Below are 26,265 nucleotides of genomic sequence, written 5' to 3' on the forward strand. Positions count from 1 at the left end.
ACTTATGTGACTGTATCAATCAGTCCAGAGTATCATTAGGAAGATGGGGGGGGGTATGCCACTGGCTGTACTTCCTGAATGGTTAGTGCCCCACTTTTGTCAAACCCCTTGAATTACAGAGGAAAGTCCTGACTTCGCTCCCATCTGGGCGTGTTTCCTTTCAACTTCAATGTGGTGGTGTACAGAGGCCAAATGCCAAAACAGTTATCCTTGTTCCAATATTTCTGGTCCTGACTGTATATGTGTAAATTGGTGTACAAAATTGCATGGAAATCTGTGTCCTCTTTTTGGCTGTTTACATTTCACCACTCCTCATCAAGTCTATATTGTGTAATTAATCCCAGCTCCAAGTATAGTTCCTCTCCTCTCCTCTCCTCTCCTCTCCTCTCCTCTCCTCTCCTCTCCTCTCCTCTCCTCTCCTCTCCTCTCCCCTCCCCTCCCCTCTCTTCCTTTCCTTCCCCAGTTATTTCTTTTGACTCACAGGCAAAGTAGGTTGAAGCTGCTGGTCAAGGAGAATGCAGGAAGAATCCAAGACAGTCAGAAACAATTGATGACAGATTTTATTTGGAATTTCCTTTGATATCAGAGGTAGAAAGAATCAGTTGCAATTTTTGTTGATGAGGCATTAAAGTAACTGATTCCACATTAACTGTGATACCTTTGCACCAATTAGTGCTTGCCTAATGAATGTAATTGCAAAAGGACATTATTGTGCCCATCATGTATAGGTGTATGTGATTTTTCCTGTTAGATTTATGGGGCCAAAGCTAATGAGATTCTAGGATAGAAAAAAAAGCAGGTAATTATGCAAGAAATCTGTCTACTGCTGTGACCCTATGTACAAAGTCTAAGGCAACTGCATCCTCTACAATGTGCCCTTAAAAAATAGCTAAGTGCGGAGCAATATCCTGCACTGAACTCTCTCCTATGACTTCTGCAAATCTTAATTAGCATCTACACTGGCTAGTTGCATTTAAGTAAGCATTACCCATTTCTATTGCTTTTCTCAGTAGAATCTTAAGGTAATACATGGATTTTTTCTCATACTTTTTTATTTTTTCTTCGGAACAAAATGATGAGGGAGAGTAAAAATGAGGGAGGAAGAATACTGATTTTCTAGTGGTTAAGCGGAGATTAAAATAACTTGGACTTTCCCCAATTCTAGTCCACCACTCCAACCTAGCTTTCCCCAAAGCAGTGGTCTCCAGATTTGTAAGACTCCAACTACTAACACCCTTGATTCCTCTAAGGCAGTGTTGTCCAAACTTGGCCACTTTAAGATGAGTGGACTTCAACTCCCAGAATTCCCCAGCCAGCAAGCTCTAAGGTATTGCAGCATGCACACAACTTTGATAGGGGTAGGGAATGGCTGAATTAAATTTTCAAAGTTAAATATGGTTCTCTATTAGGGTAATGGGAAAAAAAAGAGTTGGGACAGTACAAAATGTCTTTCCCCCAAATGGCATTAAAACAAATGTCAGTAAATTAAATATTAAAAATAAATAATAAAATTTTGGAGAAAGTTATGGAATACTAGGATCTAATCCCATTATGATGTTTAACAAATACAAAAGTTGTCTAATCTCAATAAAATGGTCAAGATTCATTTACAAGTGAAATCTATCTTTAAACATAAGTATTGAAAATGGTAAGCGATGGAGAACAGAAACAGAACAAAGAAGATATCTAAAGACATCTTCTGTAGCATCATTGTAGTTAGTCAGGAAAAAAAACAGTTCAGCCATGCTCAGATTAGTTCTTCATGGGCATATGGAAACAATAGCTGATTGCTTTAATAACAAGCTATATATATATATATAAATAAAAGAGTTATAGATATAATTTGTGGGTTTGAATGTAGTTAAATAAACTGCTGCCTTCACTGACATTGAGCTCCATGAATATTCTGCTATTTGTTTTCCATTAAAGGGAACAGACAAGGTTTCACAAAAGCCATGATTGCAAGGACATGCATAGACAGCTCTTTGGCTTTGATAGGTCTTTGCATTTTATAAAAGGGCTGAGGATAAGCATAAAGATCCCAAAATTACCAATACAAATGGAAATAAAGGGTATTGAGAAAAATGCTCACCCAGAAGAGTTAGCTAAAATGGCTTTGGCTGCAAATCAGACAAATTATATTTACTTCCCAATTACTAATGCTGAGCATGGTGGTGCTGTGTTACCAAGCACATATCAGACCCACAGGCAGTTGCAATCTGATCTGTTCATCTATGGCATCTCAGGATTATGGTATAGATGTTAGATCAGAAAGTTTATTATGATCACGCACAAGTACATTCATTAATGGCTGCAGCTGTAAGGTTTTCTCTGAGAAGAATCTTCATGTGAACACAAGAGATGCCTTGCTGCATCAGATCAAAAGCCCATCTATTTCAGCATTCTGTTTCCATCAGAGGCTGGCCAGATGTTTTGGACACTCCCAGCATCTGGCATTTAGAATTATACTGCCTATCGTCTTAGGATTTCATCAGTCTATCATTGCATGTTACTATTTTTGAAGTTCTTTGCTGATTGATTTTGATGGCCACATCCCATTTCCGGTATTAGATGACAAAATGTAATAACTATTGTTTGACCAAGTACCTTTTTTTTTTTTGTTACAGGGAATATTATGTCAGTTTCAGCTGTATAACTTGTATTTGTATATACCACAAGAAACCACAAGAAAAATAAAATCAAAACCATTTAGATTCTGGTTTATTTCTTGATCAGCTACCCTTTTCCCCCAATCAATAAAACTCCAAATAATTTACTTATCTTACCAAATAAGTCTTTATTTTTACTTGTTAGATTTATATCCTATCTTTCCTCTAGAAGCTCAAGGAAGATTACTTAACACACCCACCTCCTAGAGCAGTGATGGTGAACTTTTGGGTTTAGCGTGTCAAAAATTTGGAAAATGCCTAACTTGATTGGGTGGCATGTCACCTTCGCTCTCAAACAAAAGAGAAACAATTCTTTACATACTCATTTATTTTTAAAAAATAAGTCCAATCATGTGCGGTGCTATATATTATATAAACAAACATCAAATAATTACAAAAATGAAATAGAAGTAAAACAAACTCATTTTCTTTGGTAACTCAAACAGGGAGGATAGTTGTTGTCGGGTGTTGGTGAATGCTGGTGTTTTACCCAAAATGTCATGGCGTGTCATCTTTGACATACGTGTCATAGGTTCACCACCCCTGTCCCAGAGCAAATGTAGGGCTGAGAGAGAATGGCTGGCTCAAAGTCACCGAGTAAGCTTCCATAGCTGAAGGCAGATTTGAACCTGGGTCTCCCCAGTCATCTAACGCTTCACTATTATGCCTCATTTCCAATGCCATGATCCCCCCATCCCAATTTATTATTTTGAGCTGGGGCAATAATTATATACAATATTCTAATACACTGTTCCATAGATAGGCAACACTGTACAATACTGCAGGAGATCTGCTGTCTTAATTTCCAGCATGAATTTGTTTTTTCTCTTATGGCACATTAGATTATTCCAAGACCAGGCGCTTTAGGCCCATTAAGATTTTCAGCAATGGCTAGTGGAAAATGTTGTCTCTCTTTCTTTAACAGAAGATTCTCATGCCATGTCATGAAATGTTTCTGAATGTTCCCTCATCTTCAAAAATCACTTGACAGAGTATTTGTGCTTGAAAAACTGAAGTGCAAAGTTTCTAGACAGAATGTTTTGGTATTTTTATACAATGTTCTTTTGATCTGGATCAAATGTATCACACTTGCTGATATATCTGATGTTGCTGATATGATATAGGGAAGTAGCCCCCAATGAACAAGAGCCTCTTAGCAATCAGAGGTAGAATAAAATCCAACTTTCCTTTAAGAAAAAATTGAAGAAAATTACTTGGACTGACACCATTCCTCAAAGCGTTGCAAGGCTGACCTTCACCAGGCTAATGAGGAGAAATAAATTGCATTTGACTGGCCTCCAGTGACTATGTATTGTGTCTTTCTTTTCATTAATCATATGTGATGGATCTTAGCAGATGTTGTTCCGCAGTCCAGTTACAGGTTATTGGAGAGCTGTTACAGGTTATTGGAGCACTGCATAAAGATAATCTGTGTGGTACTTTAAAAGACAAATATATTTACTGTAACATTGGCAAGAACACTCATTATCAGATGCATGAAGTGGATAGTCAAAGTGTTGAATGAATTAGCAATGGAAAACATTTAACATACCAAAAATAAAACATGAGAGAACATGAACTCCTATAAATAGAAAGCTAGTGTGGTGTAGTGATTAAAGTGTTGGACTAGAATTTAGCTCAAGTCCACCCTTAGCTGTGGAAGCCCACTCAATGACTTTGGGCTGGTCTCTTTTTCTTAGCCCATCTCCCAAAGTCATTGTGCAGACAAATGCTGCCTTTTGCTCCTGAAGAAAAGCAGAACATAGGTAATCCTCATTTAGCGACCACAAATGGGACCAGCAACTCAGTCGTTAAGCAAAGAGGTCGCTAAATGAAACCAGGACTGTGCTTATGATCTTACTTCAGCTTTCCTTTGCTTTACAGACTTACAAAGGTTGTAAACGCGAGAATTGGTCACAAAGTTATTTTTTCATCATTGTCATAACTCTGAATAGTTGCAAAATGAGGCAGTTGCTAAATGAGAACTATCTGTATTATGTAACATGTAATACATAAAAAGAGGAATCAGTTAATGACTGATCTAATTTGGCAGGAAAAACTCTTCATTTTTCCATTTTGATCATAAGTATACTATTTTTATTATGTTGCCTATTATGTTTAACTTAAATTTTTCTGAGCCAACTAAAAGAGTGGAGAAACAATTCAACTTCTCAGGACAATGTCACTGATCTTAAACTGACCAATCTTGAAAAAAACAGATTTTATTTGAAAACAGCTGAGCTATAATTCATCAACAGGTTTAATTCAGTCTATATTGGCTTCAATAAAGACAGATTTTTTTTTTAATTACACTGGTTGTAAATTAATTAATTTTGTGTTCAAAATTGTTCTGTGAATCGCCATTTTTATTAAGATAATTATTACAATCTATATAATTTTTTACCTTACTGTTTACCATTCATCTACCCTTTATCTCATGACAATTCTCATGAATCTGATGAAGTGGACTAGTCAATGGAAGCTTCCAGCATCACTTATGAGTCTTTAAGATGTCAAGGTATTCTTAGTTAATATCTACATTGTTGTGAACAAATAATGCTGTTAGTATCATTTAAAAACTTGACAGGAAATAATTCAAGATTAATATTTTCCTTTAAAAGTCTGTGTTTATTCCACTAAGAAGTTAATGGGGTGATTTTTGGGCCAGTTAGTCTCAGCCCAACCTACCTCACAGGGATGCTGATGTGGGAATATCATTAGGGAAGACTCCCATAAATACTGCATGAATTCTCAGAGAACAGACAGTATATAAGTGTACTAAATATATTGGTTCCAAGTCTAATTAAGCTAGTTGTGATGAAGTTAAACTGAAACTAATTGAACAAGCTAGTCAGGTTAACTCATTTCCCAATGCTTTCAGAGTTCATTTTAGTTAGTTTTTCTATGACAGCTAATTTTCATCAGTTAAATAATTATTTTTTAAAAAAATGTATTTCAAAGAAGCTAAACTTGTGATTGAAGTGCTTATTAATTTTTGAAATTTTTAATTCAGTAATGAAATTATTTAATGAAGAATTCTGAAATATCTTCAAAGATATTCTATTAATGATAAGGCAGCTTTTTTCAAAAGGTTTCTCATACTTCCCTTTAAAAGGGACATATATTAAGTTTAAATCAAATAACTGAAATGCAAGTGATCAATCAAGCAGTCATTTTCAAATCAATAATAACCTAATAATATGTGGTCAAGGCAGGGAACTGAATGTTTGTTCCAAACAACTGCTATGTTGTGTGCAATTGTTCTGTAGACTTTTGTTTTTGGTTATCCTTAACTGTTCTACAGATATTACCTTCAACAAACGTGAAACATCTGTATGACACTGGAGTAATTCTACTTAACCGAGCAATGTAAAAATATTGTATGCATGCAGTATGTAGCTTGGGATCATTTTCCTCAACAATGAACAAGTACATGTAGTCCTCACTTACCGACCACTCATTCAGTGACTGTTCGACATTACAAATGCGCTGAAAAAAGTGACTTACAACTGGGGCCTGAAGTTATGGCTGTTGCAGTGCCCCTGGGGTCACATGATCAAAATTCAGATGCTTGGCAGCCTGCCCGCATTTACGACTGCAGGGGCGCTACAACTCCCCCCTCCCACTTATCTCTCCCTAACCTAAACCTTCTTGGCCCCCTGCCACCTTGCGCTCTGCTCCCCAGCTGAACTTGCCGTCTTCTTGCTCCTGCTGCTAACAAGCTGTGCCTGGCCTGGTTGCTGGGCAAGGCTGGGCTGGGCTTCAGCTGCGAAAAAAGAAAAACACAAAACAAAACTGAGCAGTCCTTTTTTTACAGAGCTCTTAGGCAGGGCTGAACAAAGGAAAAAAATAACCAGCAGTCCCTTCGCACAGACCTCTTGGGCAAAGGAAAAAAAACGATGCAAAAGGACTGCTTTTTTCTTTGCAGCTGAAGCCCAGCCCAGCAGCCAGGCTGGGCATGCCTCATCAGCAAGTGGCAAAGGTCAGCTGGGGCGGCACAGCACAGGGCAGCAGGGGTCTTGGAGTGCTGGGTGGCAAGGGCGACTGTGGCTGGGACGGGACTGGGGTTACTGTGGCTTCCTGGGGCATGGTAAGCAGCCCCAGAACTGCACAGGGCAGCCAAAAGGGCACAGGTGGGGGGGGGGGAAATAGGCAGGTGGGGGGAGTTGGAGGCAATCCCTTGCCTTACTGAGGCTCGGGGCTGGGAGGGACCAAGCTGGAAATGGCTTGGATTGGGGTGGGTCCTTGGCTAATGACCGGTAAAATTTGCTTAACAGCAGCAACAGGAATTGCTGGGATTACAGTCACTAAGTGATGCGGTCACATGATGTCTCGCTTTATGACTGCATTGCTTAGCAATTGAAATTCCGGTCCCAACTGTGGTTGTTAATTGAGGACTACCTGTATAACATTTTTGACTCATTTGTTTAATGGGGTTCTTTTTATCTAGTTTTAGGACTTGTGTGGAAAACAGATCCTATCTCTGATGGTTTCTACTTCTCCTGTATGACTGGACAGTATGGGCATGGTTCCATGTCCCACTGATTAAACAATGTAATCTGATTTGATCCAGGAAGCAGGCATTCTCTATTATCTTGCCTGCCTTTTGGAAGAAAGATACTCCTCACCCTGACTGTGTTCAAAAAGTCTTTGAAAACCTGGCTTTTTCTCCAGGCTTTGGGTTAGGGTGGGTAGAAAACTCCGTACAGGATTCTGCATGTTAGTCTGAATCATTTCTCTTCTGTATCTACATAATTCTTTTCTTTGTTCTATTGCTCTGTTTTAATGTTGTATGCCACCCACTCTTCATGGAGTTGGGTAGCCTTCTTAATTTGACAATCAATCAATCAATCAATCAATCAATCAATCAATCAAATAAAAAATCCAAGACTCTTGAATATGTGGATGATTGTAGGCTTTGGTGGCTTTAAACAAGAAGAGATAAATTCATGGAAACAGCTATATGAATGGCGGTTATATTTGATTAGGAACTGATGGATCAGTCTAACTTCATATATCATTCACAAGGCCTATGTCTTATTTCTGTATCAGTATTCTGCTTGAGTATTCCCAGAAACACTTGGATTACTATTTTAGGAAGCAAGATCATCAAATAGATAGACTTTGGTCTGATCCACATTTTTGCTGCTTAATAACAGCAGTTTGAAACAGTTCTTTAGATATCCCCAACAAAACCTACTGGCCCCAGAAAAACAGCTTTACATTTTCTTAGGGTTTTTATATTTTCAGTGGTAGGGAGAGAATGTCCCACCTTAGCACAACAGTCCACTGCAGGCAAAGGCTTACTCTGTGAATATATGCAGCAATTTAAAGGGGCCTCTAAGTAGAGGCAGCTTTCGTGAGTTTTGGTCCTAAGCCATGCAATTTTTCCCTGAATAAAAAGAAAAGATCATAGTAGGGGAACTGGGCTGGGGCTCTTGACTTTAGCTGAATCTCGGGAATCTTATAGTTGAAATCCACACAGAGGAATATCACTGAATGAAATATTTGGGGGATAGATTTCCTGACTAAGAGATGAACACTCATTTCAGGATTATCCATCCTGAGATTTGAAATTGTCTTTATTATTACTGTTTTCCTTTTTTGGGAGTGCTTTTCTTCAATAAATCTGAGCAATATATTATTGTAAATATATTTTTTGGTAGATAAAATCTGATTATGGATTAATATTTTGAATTATAATTTTGATGAAGTAATTTGATATTTTATTGATCTGGGCCACTGAGAGTTCTATTAATAGAACCTCTCCTAGATTAGGGGAAAGTCATTCAGGCAGTCATTCATGCTCTAGCCATCTCACAGCCTAATTACTGCAATGTACTGTACACGAGGGTGCCCTTGAAGATCACCCAGAAGCTTCAGCTGGTCCAGAATGCAGCAGCATGAGCAGTAGTATGCCCATGTAACACCTCTGCTTCACAAGCTCCACTGATTACCAGTTTGCTTCTGGGTGCAGTTCAAGATGTTGGTTGTTACCTATAAAGCCCTATATGGCATACGGCCTGGTTACCTGATGGACTGCCTGTCTCCCATAGTATCTGCTCCACCACTTCAATCTTGCACAGTTGGCACACTCTGGGTTCCTTCCATTAAATAATGTCATCTGTTGGGACCCTGGAAGCGCACCTTGTCTGTAGCAGCGCCTGCCCTCTGGAATAAGGTTCCCCCCAATATCCGGATGGCCCCCACTCCGCTCTTGTTCAGAAGAGTGGTGAAGAACTGGCCTTTGGTAAGGGAGCATGAGACTCCTTGCTTCATTTCATTTGGTCTGTCACACTTGCCATCCTTTATTGTTTATTGATTTTATTGTAATTTCTTTGTTGATTGTTGTGAGTCACCCAGAGCCATTGGGGTTGATTGTTGTGAGTCACCCAGAGCCATTGGGAGTCAGGTGGCATGCAAGTTATAATAATAATGATAATGATAATGATGATGATGATGATGTTGCTCATTCGTGTCTGCAATCCTAATCATAATTGCAATGAAAAAGACTAACTTAATTTAGTAGAACATTTCTGAATAAATATTCATTATATATGTATTTTTCTTTGTCCATGGGACAATTAATAATCTACTTGAAGGAAAATTATTGTATTGATTTCATTGGCTTATTACCAAATCAGAATTTGTTTTTTCCTCTCTCTCTATTTTAGCCCTCAGAATAGGGCAAATGTGTATTTTTCATATGTCTCAATTCTGTCTTTGCCATCTTAAATTGGGAGATAACGAGTGTTAATATCTTTAGCTAGACTGCGGTTAAGATGATTCAATGGCTTGCAAAATCTTCTGAAGTGCAAGGAAAAGTAGGATTTTAATTCTCTTGATTAAACTAGCCCATAGTATTTCTTAAGTTAAACAAATGGTTTGGAATCAGGCAAAAAACTCAGTTGACTTCCTGATTTAGCACAGGAACCACAGCTGTTACTTATGCAATAAGTTTTCCAGAAGTCTGTCTGTTATGTGGAATAGTTGTATAATTTCAGAAAGGAAGGGATGCAATTATGCCATCAGATGATGTTGTCAAACACTGCATTTCACTACACTGATGTGGATGTAGACTATACTGCATGTTTGTTAACAGTCCATTAAATTCTTGGTCAAAATCTGCCTGTCTTCATTAACATGGTGTATATTATTTAAAAGCAAGGGTATATCTCAAATCATTTTCCTATCTGAATATAATGACTAGTGCAGAGATCCAAATTCAACAGGCAAAACGTAATTTGTGCACTCGACACTAGTCAGGAACAGGTTAAGCCGTCTGCATCATTTCCTATGCTTGCATGGCTGCCCTGTGCTGCTGACACATGATCCCAGGAAAAGATGTGTTTGATTTAAAATGTCCATGACAAGTGCTCTGATTTACATTTTGCCCTATGAATCCAGATCCCTGCATACCCTTAATCAATATATTCAGAAACGCAATAACATTTAGTAAACACTACAGAAGGGGGACGCGGTGGCGCAGCGGCTTAATGACGCTGAAAGTTGCCGGCCAGAAATGGTCGACGCTTCAGCGGTTCGAGTCCAGCCTTCGTGTTAGCAGGGTGAGCTCCTGTTTCCTCCCCAGTTCCTGTCAACCCAACAGTTCGAAAACTCACGTGAGTAGATAAATGGGTACTCTCACTCTGGTGGGAGGAAAAATGCTGGCGGCGCCTTGCAAAAAAGGAGTCGGGAGCAGTTGCCGGTAAGCGCGAAAAACCACACGCGCCCGAAAAGGGCGCGAAGCAACGGAAACCCCGCCTTCTGCGCTCACCAGCTGGGCTCTGCTCTAGGAAGGAGGCTCTGGCAAACCACTTCCGAAACAATTGCCTTGAAAACTGCAAGGACTCGTCCAAGTAGTCACTGCAGAGTCGGTAACGACTGAGCGCAGAAAAAAACAAGAAAAAAAAAACACTACAGAAGGATACAGATATAGACCTTTTAGTAACAGTGAGAGGTTCATCTGCATATAATCGCACACATGGGCATTCTCAGAAGCTTTTGTATGTATGTGCAATATTGCAACATCTGTACAAAAGGGGCACGGCTTACACCACAATGCTGCTTTCATAAGGCTGTTCTTGCTCCCCCCCCCCCGATGCGGCTAGCTACATAACTACTCACAATATTAATTTTAAAATAGGAGTTGTCCCTGGAAAATTTGATAGTATATAAGCAACATAAACAATAAAATAAAATAGGTGGATTAAATTGTTTTAGTTAGATGATAAATCATGTTAAATAATACAGCCTTGCTTAATTCATCTTCTAATATAGATCAAATCAGAGAGTGGAACTGCCACATTACATCTTACTTTAAAATAAGTATTTTTGTGTATCTTATAGATAAGAATAAGCAGTTGGTAATCTGCTGTTATACTTCTAAGGTTCTTCCATGCTTTTCTTCCAGAGATACAACCCAATGCTTGCTTAAACTTAATAAACACAGCATCTAAGGCAAAGCTTAATTTTTCTGTATATTTCTCCATCAAATAATTTAACATTCCCTGCTGTATTGTACTTCAACAGAACTGATCCTACCTGCTCATCCCCAAGCATATTTTCCTACTCCATCTAATTTAAAACTGTCTTGCATACATTTTGCTAATGGTACTTAATAGACTAATTAGGCAACGATAAGTATCCCTTCCCTTTCTAAAGACTGGTAGTTATTGCTAAACCCCAGTCTTTATGTAAATAAATGATGAGGCCAGAATTCTTTTTAATCAGCTCTGGGGAGAGTCAAAACCGTTCCAGGTTCCTTTCCAGAATTTAGCTGACTGATCAATTTGGAGACTTTTGACACTGAAAAGTATGGCTAATTTCAGAAGGATTGACAATCCTTCTCCAAGAAGATTACTAAACCAGATTCCTCCACATACATTTCACAGAAAAATGCTTCTTTCAGGAATATGACATTCAAGATATGAGGGCTCTATATACTCATGGATATACAGGCAGTCCTTGCTCAATGACCCTAATTGGGACCGGCAACTCTGCTGCTAAGGAAGCAGTCACTACGTGGGAAATCATGTGCCTGCAACTGTGCTTTCTGGCTGGAAAGAGACAAGACTAGTCAGTTTCATACCCTTTATCTGCCTCCTAACCACTCCCCCGCCCTTTGGAACACTGGAGTGCCTGCTTACTGTCTTGTACACACTGAAAACAATGAAATCACACTGCAGCTTGGGGTTGGGAGCCACGGGTGTGCTATGCAAACAGGTTACTCTCTTGAATTCCCTTGTCTCCAATCTCTCCTCTCTGCTGGGGGTGGGGGTTGAGAAAAAAAGCAAGTGATTTCTGTAGGCAATCTCTTCTCTGCCTGACCCTTTCCCCGCTGCCGGCACAATCGCATTGCTCTCGGTGTGTAGAACAGCAAACAGCTTACCCTCTTGAAATCTCTTTCCAATTTCTCTGCTCTGTGGTGGTGGTGGTGGTGGGGGTCAAGCAAAAGAGAGATTGCTTACAGAAATTGCTAGGGTAGAGAGATTGGAGAGAAAGAGATTTCAAGAGAGTACTGTAAGCTGTTTGCGTAGTGTGCCTGCAGCTGCCAGCCTCAGGCTAACGGCATGATCGCATTGCTTTCGATGTGTAGAAGAGCAAGCAGCTTACTTTCTTGCAATCTCTCTCTTCAATCTCTCTGCTCTGCAAGAGGGAAAGAAAAAAACTACAGGTCAGGCACAAGACAATGCATACTGACTGTAATGGTGATCATGTGACTGAGGGACGCTGTGAAAGTCATAAATGGGCCATAAAGTTATTTTCTCAGCACCATCATAACTTTGAACAGTTGCTGAATGAATGGTTGGTACATGAGGACTACCTGTATACAAATCTGCAGAAGATGGAACCATCATTAATTTATTTGCTTCTAGCAGTTGATTCCACTCAAGCATTATGGTTTTCTTCTTTTTGATGCTTTATTCTGTTTATGTTTTTTTAAACATTATAGCACCAATTATATAGGCACTTGTTTGGGTCTCACTTTACAGCATGATAAAATGTTGCTGATTTTTCTTGGTTTTAACATGTTCAAGTCACTATTTTGTGTTATGTGCATGTTTCTTACTTTACCATAGTGCCCAATTAATTATGAGTTATGGTTTTCAATCTACATGGAAACAGGCAGTGGCAACTAAAATCATATCCTTGGGCTTTTCTCCAGGTCTTCTACGCGGCATGGAATATGATCAGGCCAAAGAACTCATTAATCGGTGTGTAGCAGACACAGAGCACCAATTGAATCTAGCTAGGACCCCAATCTTTATTGCCAGTGAATCCAACAGGTACTTTGCTTCCCCTACGGCATACCTAACTAATCTAAGTCTCTAAACACCGGAGGGCCGTTACTCTGGCACGATGTCATGCTCTCCCTTCAGCTGTCCCTGAAAGCCAATATAAGAAGATTCCTTATCTGAAGAGACAACCCCCCTCTGACTCTGGAGACAGAAACAATAGAGCATGTGCTTCTCCACTGCCTGTACTACAGAGGTATCTGTATAGTCTCATCTCACCATTACTACACAAATGCTCAGGGTACACAGGACAGTTCTACACCTTCCTGCTGCTTTCAGATACCAACACTGCTGCAACATACAATCTTGACAGGTTATGCGCAACAGTGCTTAAAATTTGTCACATGATGACCTGTGCCATAAACTAGACTTAGAGCACCTAGTTCGCCATATTAGAGTGCTCTGTAATTTCATAGAGTCTTCCACACCTTTTATGCTCCTCTACACCCATCTAATGCTCATACCCCTTCTTTTAGATTCTTACAAACTTTTATATATACTTTGTCTTAATATCTTCTAGCTTTTCATTTTTTAGACTCTGATGTATCTTCTATGCTTTTTAATTGACTGTACCCCATCCTCCTTATGAGTGTCTATGAGCATAATAAAAGCTTGATTTGATTACCATGGTAACTACACTAACAGGTTTTGGAGATAAAGTTGCAAGTTCTTGGAAATACTGTAGCAAGTCCTTACATTAGGTCAACATACTGTATTTGTCCTAGGCTGATTATCTATAAGTGAAATAAATTGCAAAAATTCAATTTTCAGTTTCCCCTTCATAGAAGCATTAAGTTTCCTAGTCCATCTCAGGCATGAGGCCCAAACCTCTGTTGAGGAATTACAATAAACCTGCAGGTGGTAGCCAGATAGTCTAAAGTGCTCATAGTAGTACCTCTCTTGGACTGTAATTTCCTATCAAAATCTATCTCCATGCCTGCCCAGCTATGGGTTGATTCAAAGTTGGTTTGCTGAATTTCCACTTTCATAATGAATCTTCTTTATGTTTGATCTCTTAAATAAGCCATACTGGGTGAGAATTCTGGGAGTTATAGTACCGATATATCTGGAAAGTACCAGGTAGGGAAAAGCTGTTGTAACCTCAAGGGAATACTCATGTCTCTCTAGGGTGTAAAGGGAGAAACCAACTGTCATTGGGGTTATTTCTTATTTTCTGTTTTAGAGTCACAGTCTTACATCTGAAAATATGTGCCATTAATCTTCCACAGAGCAGCTGCTTCCATAGGATAAGGCAACAATGCTTGGCATGTTGCACAAGTAACTTCTTTCCCTCCAGGCCTAAGAAAATGCTTAAGGTCAAACTTTTTAAGTTGATGAAAACCAACAGAGGTCAAAAAATGATCTTTCTGAGCTTCATGTAACTGCTACAAGGAAATAGGCCATATAGGGAAAGCTTACACAACAGGCTGAGATTTCAGAAGCACTGAAATTCAATGGACTGGAGAACGTAATGGCAGATGTAGCACTGAATATCCTTTCTGCTGTCAGACTTATATTATTTTAGTAGAGAAATAGGTCATCATTGGATGATCTGATTAACTCCTATTCAAATTCCTCACATACATATTGCTGCTACTTAACAAGGATTTTTTAAATGTCCAGTTCATTCTAGTAATCGAAAAATTAATGCAAAATAGACTTTTAAAAAAATTGGTATTGAAAAAATGGGAGTACTGCTGAAAGTGTTTTCAAGAACCTGATATACCTTTGGATCTCACCTTTCCATTCTAATTATAAATGTAATTAGTTATAGACTATAGCTTGATATTTCCTATCAGTGTCAGTAATATAAAATGATTGAGCACTATGGGGAATCTAAAGCCCAGTCCTCATTTAACATTGGCAAATGAGGCCACAACTTTTGTTCTGCCCCTAGATTGTTGCCCCAAATGCAGTTCTTTGGATCAACCCATCTCCATGCAATTATGGTAATGCAAACTAGATTACTACATATTTCTTTTAAAAAGAGGGGATTTTTAATAAATTGTAGCTATTACAACCAGAGGGAAAGTAATTCCACTGCATATCAAGCCGTAACTATGATGCAGACATTATGTATGAATGGGACAACTGTCATTACTATATTCATAGGGCATAATATACAAAAGAAACTTGTATATATATTACACAACCAAACATCAATATTGATTAAGCAATTAGACATTGTACAGACAGAGTTAAAATAATGAACATACTTAAGTGTCACAATAAACCATAATTCTGGCTTTCCATTAATTACCATTAATGTGAATGGGCTCAGTTTCTTCTATAAGACTCCTCTTGCCAATAGTAACAGCTAAACAACCTGTAAAAGTTCCTTCCATTGCTGTTCTTCATGATAGCTGCCAACACTGATTTGCTAACACCTACTAAGCCAGGCTTGGAAGCAAGAAACATAGTTTCCAATTCAAGCTTGCTAGGAAGAAAATAACCCAGAATTCCCAGTCTGCATTCACAGCAACCAAACCAAAGAAAGAGTATCTGTAATTTATTTAGTTCTTCCGGTTGGGCAAGGAGCTATGAATGAGAATGTTTAGGCAAATTCTTCAAAATTCTGGCTTAGCATGAAGTGTGTATTCAGTGAACAGTACACATTCCCTGAAACTTACACTATATTTTAAAATATAGTATTGTTATACTTGATAAAGTATCAACCAACTTGATGAAGTCCAGATGAACTGGATTTCATTTCCACAATCCCATTCAATGTAATATCCAACTTTGGCAAAGGGTATCCATAGGGGGTAAGATGACACATATGAGATGGCATTATGCAAATACCACAAGCTGTGTCAGACTTTGGGTACAAGTACATAATGGCACCATTGGTGTGATGACATCATCTCATGCGTGTTGTTGTTTTGGGACTATATAGGAATGGAAATCTATACACCTGGAGAATTCCATGCTGGTCAAAAGTATTACAAACTGTTTTCAAATACTTGGCTAAGAGATAACCCAATTCTAATCAATGATTGAGTAGAAAGGCATATATTGTGCTAACCTACCTCTAATAAAACTGAACAGAAAACTAGGATTTGGGGCTGGAAAAAAACATTCTACATTTGGTAATGGAAAACCACCTTTTCTATGACTGAGATTACATTACTGTAGGGAAACTTGAACACCAGAATTTCTGTTAAGGAAACAGACTAGCTCATCAGTGTTCTTAGTAATTAACAGAGTGGTTCATGTATACCACTGATCATACAGATTTTGGTACTATTTGAAAAATACATTATATTAACCTAAAGCAAATTAATTCTTCAATTGTAATTCCTCCTAAATTATAAAGCTTGTGTAAACTATACTTCTGAAATCTAGACATATATTTTATCTTGTTATTGCTTTTTTTAAAGGCATGAAACTTCCTGAACAATGAGATAAAAAACATTTTTTAAAAAATAAAGAATTCAGGAAATGTATCACACAATGTTTCCCAATCTGCTGCATCCTAGATGTGTTCAATTCCCAGAATTCTTTTCTTTTAGACATTTTGCTGGCTGGCAATTAAAGCCCAATAAATCTGGGGGGCACCAAGTAGGAAAAGGATTATATATTTTTAAAAATTGAATTATATAATCCAAGTAGACACTTAATTTACCTTGAAAAAAATGTTATTTTTAACATTTTCAAATCATTTTCCAAAACCTTAATCATCATATAGTGGTCAGTGAACTGATATTAAATTCTGCAAGGGGTGACATATAATGAGGACAGTGTTTCAACAGATGAACCAAGAATTTCATTTCATGATTTCTGAGGATGATTAGAATGTTCATGAATCAATGAATCCAGTGGATTTATAACAAAATAGGAGACATGAATGCAAATAGTTGGGTTTTGGTTTTTAAACATTATTTATTAAGCATAATTCAATTCAATGTTTATTACCATTATAGACTAGCAGATATTAAGCAACATTAATGGACAAAGAATACTAAGGAGATTTAAGATTAAAGCATGGAACAGATTCCAACATTTTATTAAATGCTGGATTAAAGCTGCTAACCGATTTGTAATAAAGATGATGAGTACATGGATTATCCATTGAACTGTTTTGGAAAACCTTTCATTTTATGTATGTGTCTCTGTGCTTGCATTCACACATATGACACACAGAGACCAACACACAGATATACCTAACAATTAACAGTGTACATACAATGGGGCAGATCTTCTATTGTGGCACTACTTTCATTATCGTGATGGAAGCAGCAAGATCTTACAAACACTTCTGCCATCATGGAAACTGAACAAAAGAACTTCGTGCTTCCACAATTAATAAATCCTAAAGGATTGGTGACAATCTTACCTAAGTATGTTTCATTACATTATAATGGCACTAATAAAACATCTCTTGTCTATATTAAAAATAAACTGCTACTAAAAGCATAAAATACCATGCTATATTTGTTTCTGAGATATGGAGATATTCAATAATTATTAAATTTAAACTAAATTATTAAATTTAAGCTAAACAGCTTATTTGCTATTTATGACAAGTAACTAAACTTCTTTAACTAATACATGAACTGGAATGTAATTATCCTTCATTTTTTGGCACTACTCTGAATTTGGTTCTTCCGTTCTTTGGTTGAAAAAGCTATATAATTTAATGAAACTCATGGACAAAAAGGCATACTTGGATAAAGTGTTTCAAATGCGTACACTAGGGAAAACTCTACATACAAATGAAAATGTAACACACACCAAAATCTTCATGCAGAATATAAATAACATTCCGAAATCGATAATGAAAAATGTGTCTATTCCTGGGTAATAATATTATGAAAGATCTGAATAATCTCTTCAAAATATGTAACTCCAAAAAGTTTCTCTTTACAAATCGTATATTCAATGTGTAACATTAACGATGGTTCTTTATCAATCTAGCTCTATAATCCCGCACATTTACACTGGAGAAAACCCCACTGAAGACACTGGATTCCTTTTAAATAAAGTTGCACTTGTGCAGCAGCATAATGTGTATGTTTGAGAAAAGCATGAATGAATTTATAGGTACTGCAAAGACTGCTGTCAAATTAAACAGTAAACTAACTTTGAATTAAATTTCTAGCCTCTAATTACAGACTTACATCATGTACACAAATTGGCTATCTTCACAGAAATGAAATTATGTAACATGCAGTATATTTTTGCAACATAAGCATGAAATGTAATAGAAAAATTGGCTTGATATTATCATTTTGTATGTTGCTAATCTACAAGTTGCTGACTCTCCCACCTTCCCTCCCTTTGTGTGTATGTGCATATGTGTTTGTGAGAGAGAAAAAGTGAGTGACTGACAGAGAAAGACAAAGAGACATTACGAAAATGCCAGGACAACCATTCATCTTATATCCCATGGAAATGGTATTTCAGTAAGTTGAAATGGGAGATGGCGCATGTACTGAAATGACTTAAGTCATCTGCTGTGATAATTAAATATTAGAATCCATTGTTGGATCCACTAAACAATGTTACATCCACAGGTGTAACTCTTTTCAAATCCAACTTCTCTAGAAAATATTTCATTCCCTTTGAGATGGATACTACACAATATGAGGTTGCAGATTTTGCAATTTTGGGACTGATTCAACACAACTGTCTGGATTTTTTTCTATTTAGTGTGATGATGATATGATGATGATTTTTAAAGTAAAAATCCATGAGTGGCATTAAGAATATTTTTCAGGCTACCTTCCCAAAGGTTGGTATAGTTCTGATCCTATCTACAGGAACTGGATGTGCTTTATGAAAATTTTTTAGAAGACTTCTAACATCCTTTGGGCAGTGGATGTGAAGAGAAGAAACATAATTCAGAAAGCAAGCAATAACATGAGAAGCAGCAATTGTGTTCCCCCCCCCATTAAAAATTGAGTTCTGTGTTGTAATCCTGGCTCCCAGGCAACCTACCCGCAGCAAATCTGGGATGACGGATTTGTTTTGACTGCAGAACCATGCAGACAAATGGAACAGGCAGATGGCATGATGTGTATTCATGATACATGTCCTTGTATCAGAATCGAGTCCATACTGCCTTTTTAATATAAAAAATTAGGCCAGAACTGAAATCCCAGCAGTGTGAAGAGCTTCAAGCTATCCGAACCAGAGTGGGGTGGCTCTTTTTAAGTTTGAATGAATTCATAGACAGTATCATGCTGAGGGATATACTAACATTTTTTTCTCCAATGGTTCTTTTTTTGTAATGATAGAGCACCCTGCCTTTAATAAATTTATATCAAAGGAGGGGGGGGAGAGAGAGAGAGGGAGATATTGAGAGAGAAATCAATGATGATTAGAGAAGGCTAAGATTAGGATCATTCCCCACTGCGATAAAAGGTGGATATATTATTGGAATGCCAGATATAAACAATATAACACTGGAGATATTTAGTTCAGTCATATTAAGCAAAGAATGAGGTGAAAATCCTGCGGTGGTTTGTCTCTCCTCACTGCGTGATAAAGAAAACCACCCCCTCTTCTTTCCAAACTTCTTTTATCTGGAAGCCTGGCTGATTAAACACAAAGAAAGCAAATGCTTGTCAGCAAATGCAGTGAGCATTGTTCAACATAAAAGAAGCTATTTATTCCCCAATGTAGAATCAGCTGGGATATGATGGGGCCTCCTCTCTCTCCACTTGATCAAATACGCTTTTCTTTTTGTTTTATCATCTCTGCTGTGTCAAACACTCTTCATAATCTGCTATCAGGTCCAACACCAAAAGCCAGAGAGGGTTACAGGTACCATTCCTATGCCGAATATTGGCTTCTTTCAGATAATTTGTGAGAACAATTAACCAGGAAAATTTCCCATTCAAATCTCACCTTGCCTTTGAATTCACCAGAGTTATTAATTTAATTATTTTTCCAATTGCCATTATGGGAATAGTAATACTCATCTTCCATAGGAGAATGTTATAATATTGCTTGAAAACTGAGCAAGATGTTGCACTGATCATATCACACATTTCCACACCAGGTTTTTTCTATCACCTTTATCACATGATTTTATTTCATCATATGAACCAGCCATGACAGTACAGATATAGCAACCAAGTGCTCTCCATCTGTTTTGTACTTTAAGTTCTATCTACCTAATCAGAATGGGAAATGGCAAGGAATGTAAGAAATATAGTATAAACTTCTGGACAGCATAGGATACTATCAGTGACTTAATGTGTTGTACCAGCGATCAATAATATGGGACTGAAAATGGGAAACTTGCAACATTATAACCTCAAGTTATAAGGTCAGTTTTAGCAAATACTGTAGCAGAGGCAGGAAGCGCAAAGAAAACATGCCATATGAATTCAACCTAGTTTATAATTAATATTTTTGAAACACTAAGAATATTTTCAGTATACAAGCATTAATTCTAACTGTGACACCACAAACAATAACAGGAAGAGTACCACAGGATCAATGTATATTTCAGGAAGAGCGTTTTGCCCCATATAATGGATTTGCAGGACTACTAACGTAATAATGTATTGCATATTAATGCTCCCATCCTGAACATATTTTCAGTGGAGTCTAATATATTTTAAAGGAATTTATTTTTAAAAAAGTGTATTTAGAATTTTAGCCTTATTTTAAATTCAGCTCATGATACAGTTATAAATAGTATGAATAAAGGACTTTTCCTTCAATTAGACACAAGGGTCTAGCCAGAGAAGAGGCACGTTAGTTCTATGGGGCACTATGTTTGTTCCCCATCATTCCTCTCATCTGACATAATCTATAAATGCTAATGTCTAGTATCATTACTATATGGAAGGGTGAATTCTTCAAACATAGTTTGTAAAGGAGAAGGACCTTATCCCTTGTTGGAACAAGAATTCTACATGTAACTCAGCAAACATCAAGGTGGTAATTTGACATACCAAAGTTTCTGCTTCTCAGAGGACCAAGAATCAATCAACTCAGCAATAAAAAGATAAATACTCCCTGAGTTGATTTCGATTCTCGATAATTATTTGGGCATGTCCATACAGTTTTCTTGGCAAAATCCAGGACACCTTTTTCCAGGATGCTTTAAAAAAAAATCCAATGTACTAACCAAGCTGACATTGCTTTTCTCTGGAACAGACAAGCTTAGCTAGGTGCTGCCATCTAGTAACATCAAGAGAAAAGCCATTTAAGGCTGCCATCTGTGGGCATTTCTATTCTGAAATATTTCTGTGAAGGGTGAGATAAAAAGAACTAACTAAATAATATGTGGGTACAAAAATAACCAAAGGAATAGCTGACTTGAGTTGAAAATCAGGAAGGCAGGAAACAAATGTTTAGAAGCTACTGATTTTTTTTTCAGAATGAGTACAAAATTATTGTTCTTTTCCAGAGTTTTCTACTCTTACGCTAGTGGTCTAAGAAAGCCTAATTTTTTAATTTGCCTGCCTCTAACAGTGGCTTCTGACCACTGTTATCACCAGAAATAAATTAATTACAGCTTTCATACCTGCATTTCATTTTTCTTTCACCTATAATTCTCCCATTCTAATCTGTCTGAATACTCAGTGAGGCTTTTAAAAACCAGTTGGACTTTATTTCTCACTGTGGGGGACAGGATGGAATGGGAAAGAAGAATCTTAGATGTGTGCGTATTTATTTATTTATTTATTTATTTATTTATTTTTCAAATTTAGTCACCGCACATCTCACTCAAAGAGCCACTTTGTGTATGAAGAAATAGTAGATGTCTACAAACTTTTAATCACACAAAAATATCCCGCTGGGAATATAAAATGGCAAAGTATGTGTCATAATGATACATTTAGGTAAAGGAATAAGGCTTATTAAGGGTGTAATTTATGAGGGATACATAGTTTTTATGTGAGTTTTCTTCCACTCCTCGTATTATAGTCTCATACATATTTATTCATAGCTTATTCATTTGTATATGGACAAATTAGGAGTGGCCAACCCACACCCATGGAGTATACACTCCAAACTCCTTATATGGGGATCCCCAGAGATTGCAATGCCAGGAAAACAAGTGAAAATAATTTGTTTCTGTTTAATAAACTCAAGAGAGCCAGTCTGGTGTAGTGGTTAAGGCACAAGGCTAGAAACTGGGAGACCGTGAGTTCTAGTCCTGCCTGAGGCACAAAGCCAGCTAGATAACCTTGAGCCAGTCCCTCTCTCTCAGCCCTGGGAAGGCGGCAATGGCAAAACACTTCTGAAAAATCTTGCCAAGAGAACTGCAGGGACTTGTCCAGGCAGTTGCCAGGGTTCAACACTGACTCAAAAGCACAAAAATAAGCAAACAAATAATAAACCCAAAGTGTTGCCAAACCACAGGGTCTACAGCAGAATGCAAAACCCTATCTACTTTGGGGATAGCAATGTCATGTATGGGTGCAGAGAAAAACATTTTTAAAATGTGGCTCTTAGTCACTGGAAAGTTGCCCACCCTGGTTTAAACCCAAATTATATAACTAAGCTTTGCTAACGATGCTGCTGCTTTCCTACTTACGGCTTTCTGCTTTGATACCTCTACAACACTGTTATACTGCAAGCTCTACATGTGCTCTCATATCTTCAGACAGATGACAACTGATCTCCGTATCTCTGAAGACTAGCAAGTTCATTATTTGTTTAAAACCATCCCTGGAACCAAAATATTAAATTCCACATCAAACAAAAGTCATGGGGCTTCAAATGATGAATAGTTCGAGCAGTTTAAAAAAAAAAAATCAAGAAACTCAAGAAAGTTCAGTTTGTCTGTATTCATGGCATTTGGACACAATTTATAAAAACAGCTTACTTGAATCATTTTTAGTAACATTATGATAAACCAGGCTACTGTACCTTGGAATTCTGATAACATGCCTCATCTGCTTTCCTTTGGTAGATACAGAAGATGCTGAGCAGATACAGAAGATGCCTTGAGTTAATTTAGTTATTCATCTGGTTCTCTCAATTCCACTGGCAAAAGAAAGCAAAGGAGATTTTGAGTAATTAGTTTGTGTGTCTGGGCATATGTGCATATATGAAACAGTATGGAATGAATTGTAGGATACCTAGATAAAGGTAAATATTTATGATAAAAATAGTAAATAATTTGCAGCGACATCACATTTTTATTTTTAAAAATACTAAGCACAAGAAGGAGATGCTTATTGGTATGCAATATACAAGTAAGAGAGGTTTAGATTTTTACCCCAAAATCCTGACAAGAAAGCCCCCTGTATTCAGATACAATTTTAAAACAAGTGTGATGCTGTATTTATGCACCTACAAGATTTCAGATTTTTGCAAGGATGCAAGTAACTTGGATATATTTTACATTCCATATTCTGCACTTCAATTGTTCTTATAAGAGGTCCCACATTTTGGTCATATATAATTTGATAAAATGAATGGTGATACTATAGAGATAGGAACAGACTTTCTCATCGGTGCACATTTGCCCCTCAACTATCGACTCCTTTTACTTCTCCCATATACGTGAATAGAGACTATTATTTTGTATGGGGAAAAAGGGATACACTTCTCACTGAATCTGTCTAACATGCAAATTCTTTTCTCTTTACAAGATTGGTGCTATTGTTAGGCCAGCTAACATGTAATGGTGCCTCATGTGATGGATGCTATCACAATAAGGGACTGGAGAATATTGTTAAGTGTGCTGTATCAGTAATTCTGTGTCCCTAAAACTTGTCTATTTTCTAAAGTGCAGTAGAAGACACTGTATTATTGGTTAGAATATAATATTGGTTTGGTCAGCAATTGTACAGGAAATAGGAGGGAAGAACTATCTTGCTTTTTTGTCTCAAAGGGCAAAATGGATGAGCTGGGCCTTCCATAAGAAAAGTAACTTGATCCTTTGAGTCACTGAAACAGCAGGAGAGAATGCAGAGTCCCATACTAGCTTAACCGTATTATTTCCCGTAACAGATTCTGCAAGCGTGAGAAAGGACTTTTGTTCAAGTCCGAATATACACGCCTGGAACTTCAGCACGATAGGGGATGAATGACATGGTCCATCCCCATGCAGGAAGGGTATATAGATCCCCCTCCCATGCCAGCAAAACATGTAGATGGCAGGTAAGCAGTTTATTTTCATCCCACAACCTTCAGGGCAATATTTCCTGTGTTCCATACTTTACTGAGCCTTTTCTTATTTTTATATCACAGCCAGTTGTATTTGAGGTTGTGTATGTCCAAAGATGGCAGGGATGGTGTCACAATCCAAGCCCTGCCCCTTATGGATGCACCTCAATATTGCACACATGTACAAAGAGGGCTTGGATTGCAATATCATGCTTCCATCTTCCAAATGTTGACATACAGGGGCCCCACAGATGCTCATGATCCCAGCAGAAATGTTAGATCAGCTAAAATCAATAATTTACAACGTCACAGTAATCTTCTCCTTAAGCTTTTCCCATTTTATCTGTAGAAGCATATCCTATAGGTATTTCCTAATAAATTTTATATCTGATTCACACCTCCAAATTAAAAGAATCTGTAATTATGTATCTATTTACTTGTTATGTTTATGTTCTTTTAAGTGAAATTTTATTTTAAGAATTTGAATTTGAGTCCTCTTGGACTAAAGCAATACATAAAAAACTCATCTCACGTGGCCTCTCCCTTTGACTCCTTATATTCTCTTGATTTCACTCAGACTAGGAGAGTTATTAAAGAAAGCCTTTTAGTTATTGAAAAAGGACCCAGCCCAAATTCTGCCCAAACTCAGTTTAACCATGTTAGGTGGAAACCAGCCAACTACATCAACTCACTCATTTCTCCAGTCCAATAAAGGTTCTTCTTCAGAACCAGGTATAATGGTCTCCCCTCAGCACTTTTATATGGGAGATTTAATAAAACTCCCATGATCAGCTGAACCTGCCCGTGATGATGGTTCAGTTGAATCTATTCTCCATGTGCTGCTTCACTGCTCCTTCTACAATGATAATCCAAAGAAGACTCATCTTCCCTCTCTTGCTACATGCACCAAATTATCCTGAGGAATTTCATGCCAATACCCTCTTATCGGACAAGAAAAGTGTTATTGCCCATAATGTAGCAAAGTTCTGTATAGCTGCTGTGAATGTGCACAAACGACTACTGCACATGACTAGCATCCTCATACCTGATTTGCTGAATTTATGGCTATGTGGATGGTTTGCTTGTTTGTTTTCTCTTCTCTTTGCTGTATTTAATTTATATATGTTCTGTTTTATCTGGTCACTGACCAAAATAAATACAGGTAGTCCTTGGGTTACAATGGTAATTGGGACCAGAATTTCCGTCGCTAAGCAATGCGGTTTGAAAGCACAATGTCAAGTGACCATGCCACTTAGAGATGGCAATCCCACAAATGGCGTTCACATGTCCGCAGGACACCTCAAGCGTCGTAATTGCAAGCCAGTTGCCAAGTGCCTGAATTGTGATCATGTGACTGTGGGGACACTGTGACAGCTGCAACTTCAAGGACTAATTGTAAGTCCCCCTCATTCAGCACCACTGTAACTATGAACAGACGCTGAACAAGTGTCATAACCTGAGGACTACCTGTATTATCTATCTAAATATTATTTATTTTTTAAGCATTGCTATTACTTGTTGGGATAGCAAGGCACTTGGTGTTTATGCAGCAGAAACAATTATTTTATAACTTTATAGCTACTGCTTCAATAGACAAGATTAGACTATCATAAAAGCCTGTGCTAGTATGATTAGTGGTTAGCATCAGGGAGAGCTGGGTCCAAGTCTGCCTTCAGCCATGGAAACTGACTAGGCCACTTTCTCAAACCAATCTATTCCATAGAATTGTTGTTGAGGGAAGAAACTAGAAAAAAGAATACTGCATATGCTACTTTCAACTCCTGAAATAAAGATGGAATATAAATCTAACAAATAAATAATAAATTAAAAACCACTTGCTTATTGGTGCAGGAAAACCTCCAGAGGTAGCGCATAAATAGGAGAAGCTTCAGCAGATTCTATCCAATAAACACAGAACTGTGATCTCTGTATTCTCTTACTGGAGTTGTCTTCCACTAACTAACCAGACTACTGAGGGTTCCAAAATGGTTTAGTGTTTTCTATCTCATTAACGTTGATTTTTAGAAAACTGTTCATTATTATTAAAGGTTGTGTCCTCTATTCTGAGATCGAAGAGAAAGATACAGAAAAGGAAAACATTTTTCAAGCAAAAAATCATGCATTATCATTGCAATGACCATACATTCTTTATTATAAAGGGCAAATCTTTATTTCAGAAAGGTGTTCTTTAGATTTATTTAATTATTTATTCTCTT

At 37.5% G+C, this 26,265-nt stretch overlaps 1 long non-coding RNA gene across 2 annotated transcripts in view; it reads right to left on the reverse strand.

Annotated features, from left to right (window-relative positions):
* The window catches only part of LOC112540954 (uncharacterized), a 117,886-nt gene that overhangs the window by 38,952 nt on the left and 52,669 nt on the right, over positions 1 to 26,265 (reverse strand). For both annotated transcript variants that reach the window (XR_003084985.2, XR_015798460.1), the window contains exon 3: positions 22,805 to 22,921. This is a non-coding gene — a long non-coding RNA (uncharacterized LOC112540954). The remainder of the gene's footprint in view (positions 1 to 22,804; positions 22,922 to 26,265) is intronic.

The sequence above is a fragment of the Python bivittatus genome, unplaced genomic scaffold (genome assembly GCF_059951505.1).
Source record: "Python bivittatus isolate LINGU-HERP-01145 unplaced genomic scaffold, Pbiv_v1 ctg000700_np1212, whole genome shotgun sequence".
NCBI lineage: Eukaryota > Metazoa > Chordata > Lepidosauria > Squamata > Pythonidae > Python > Python bivittatus.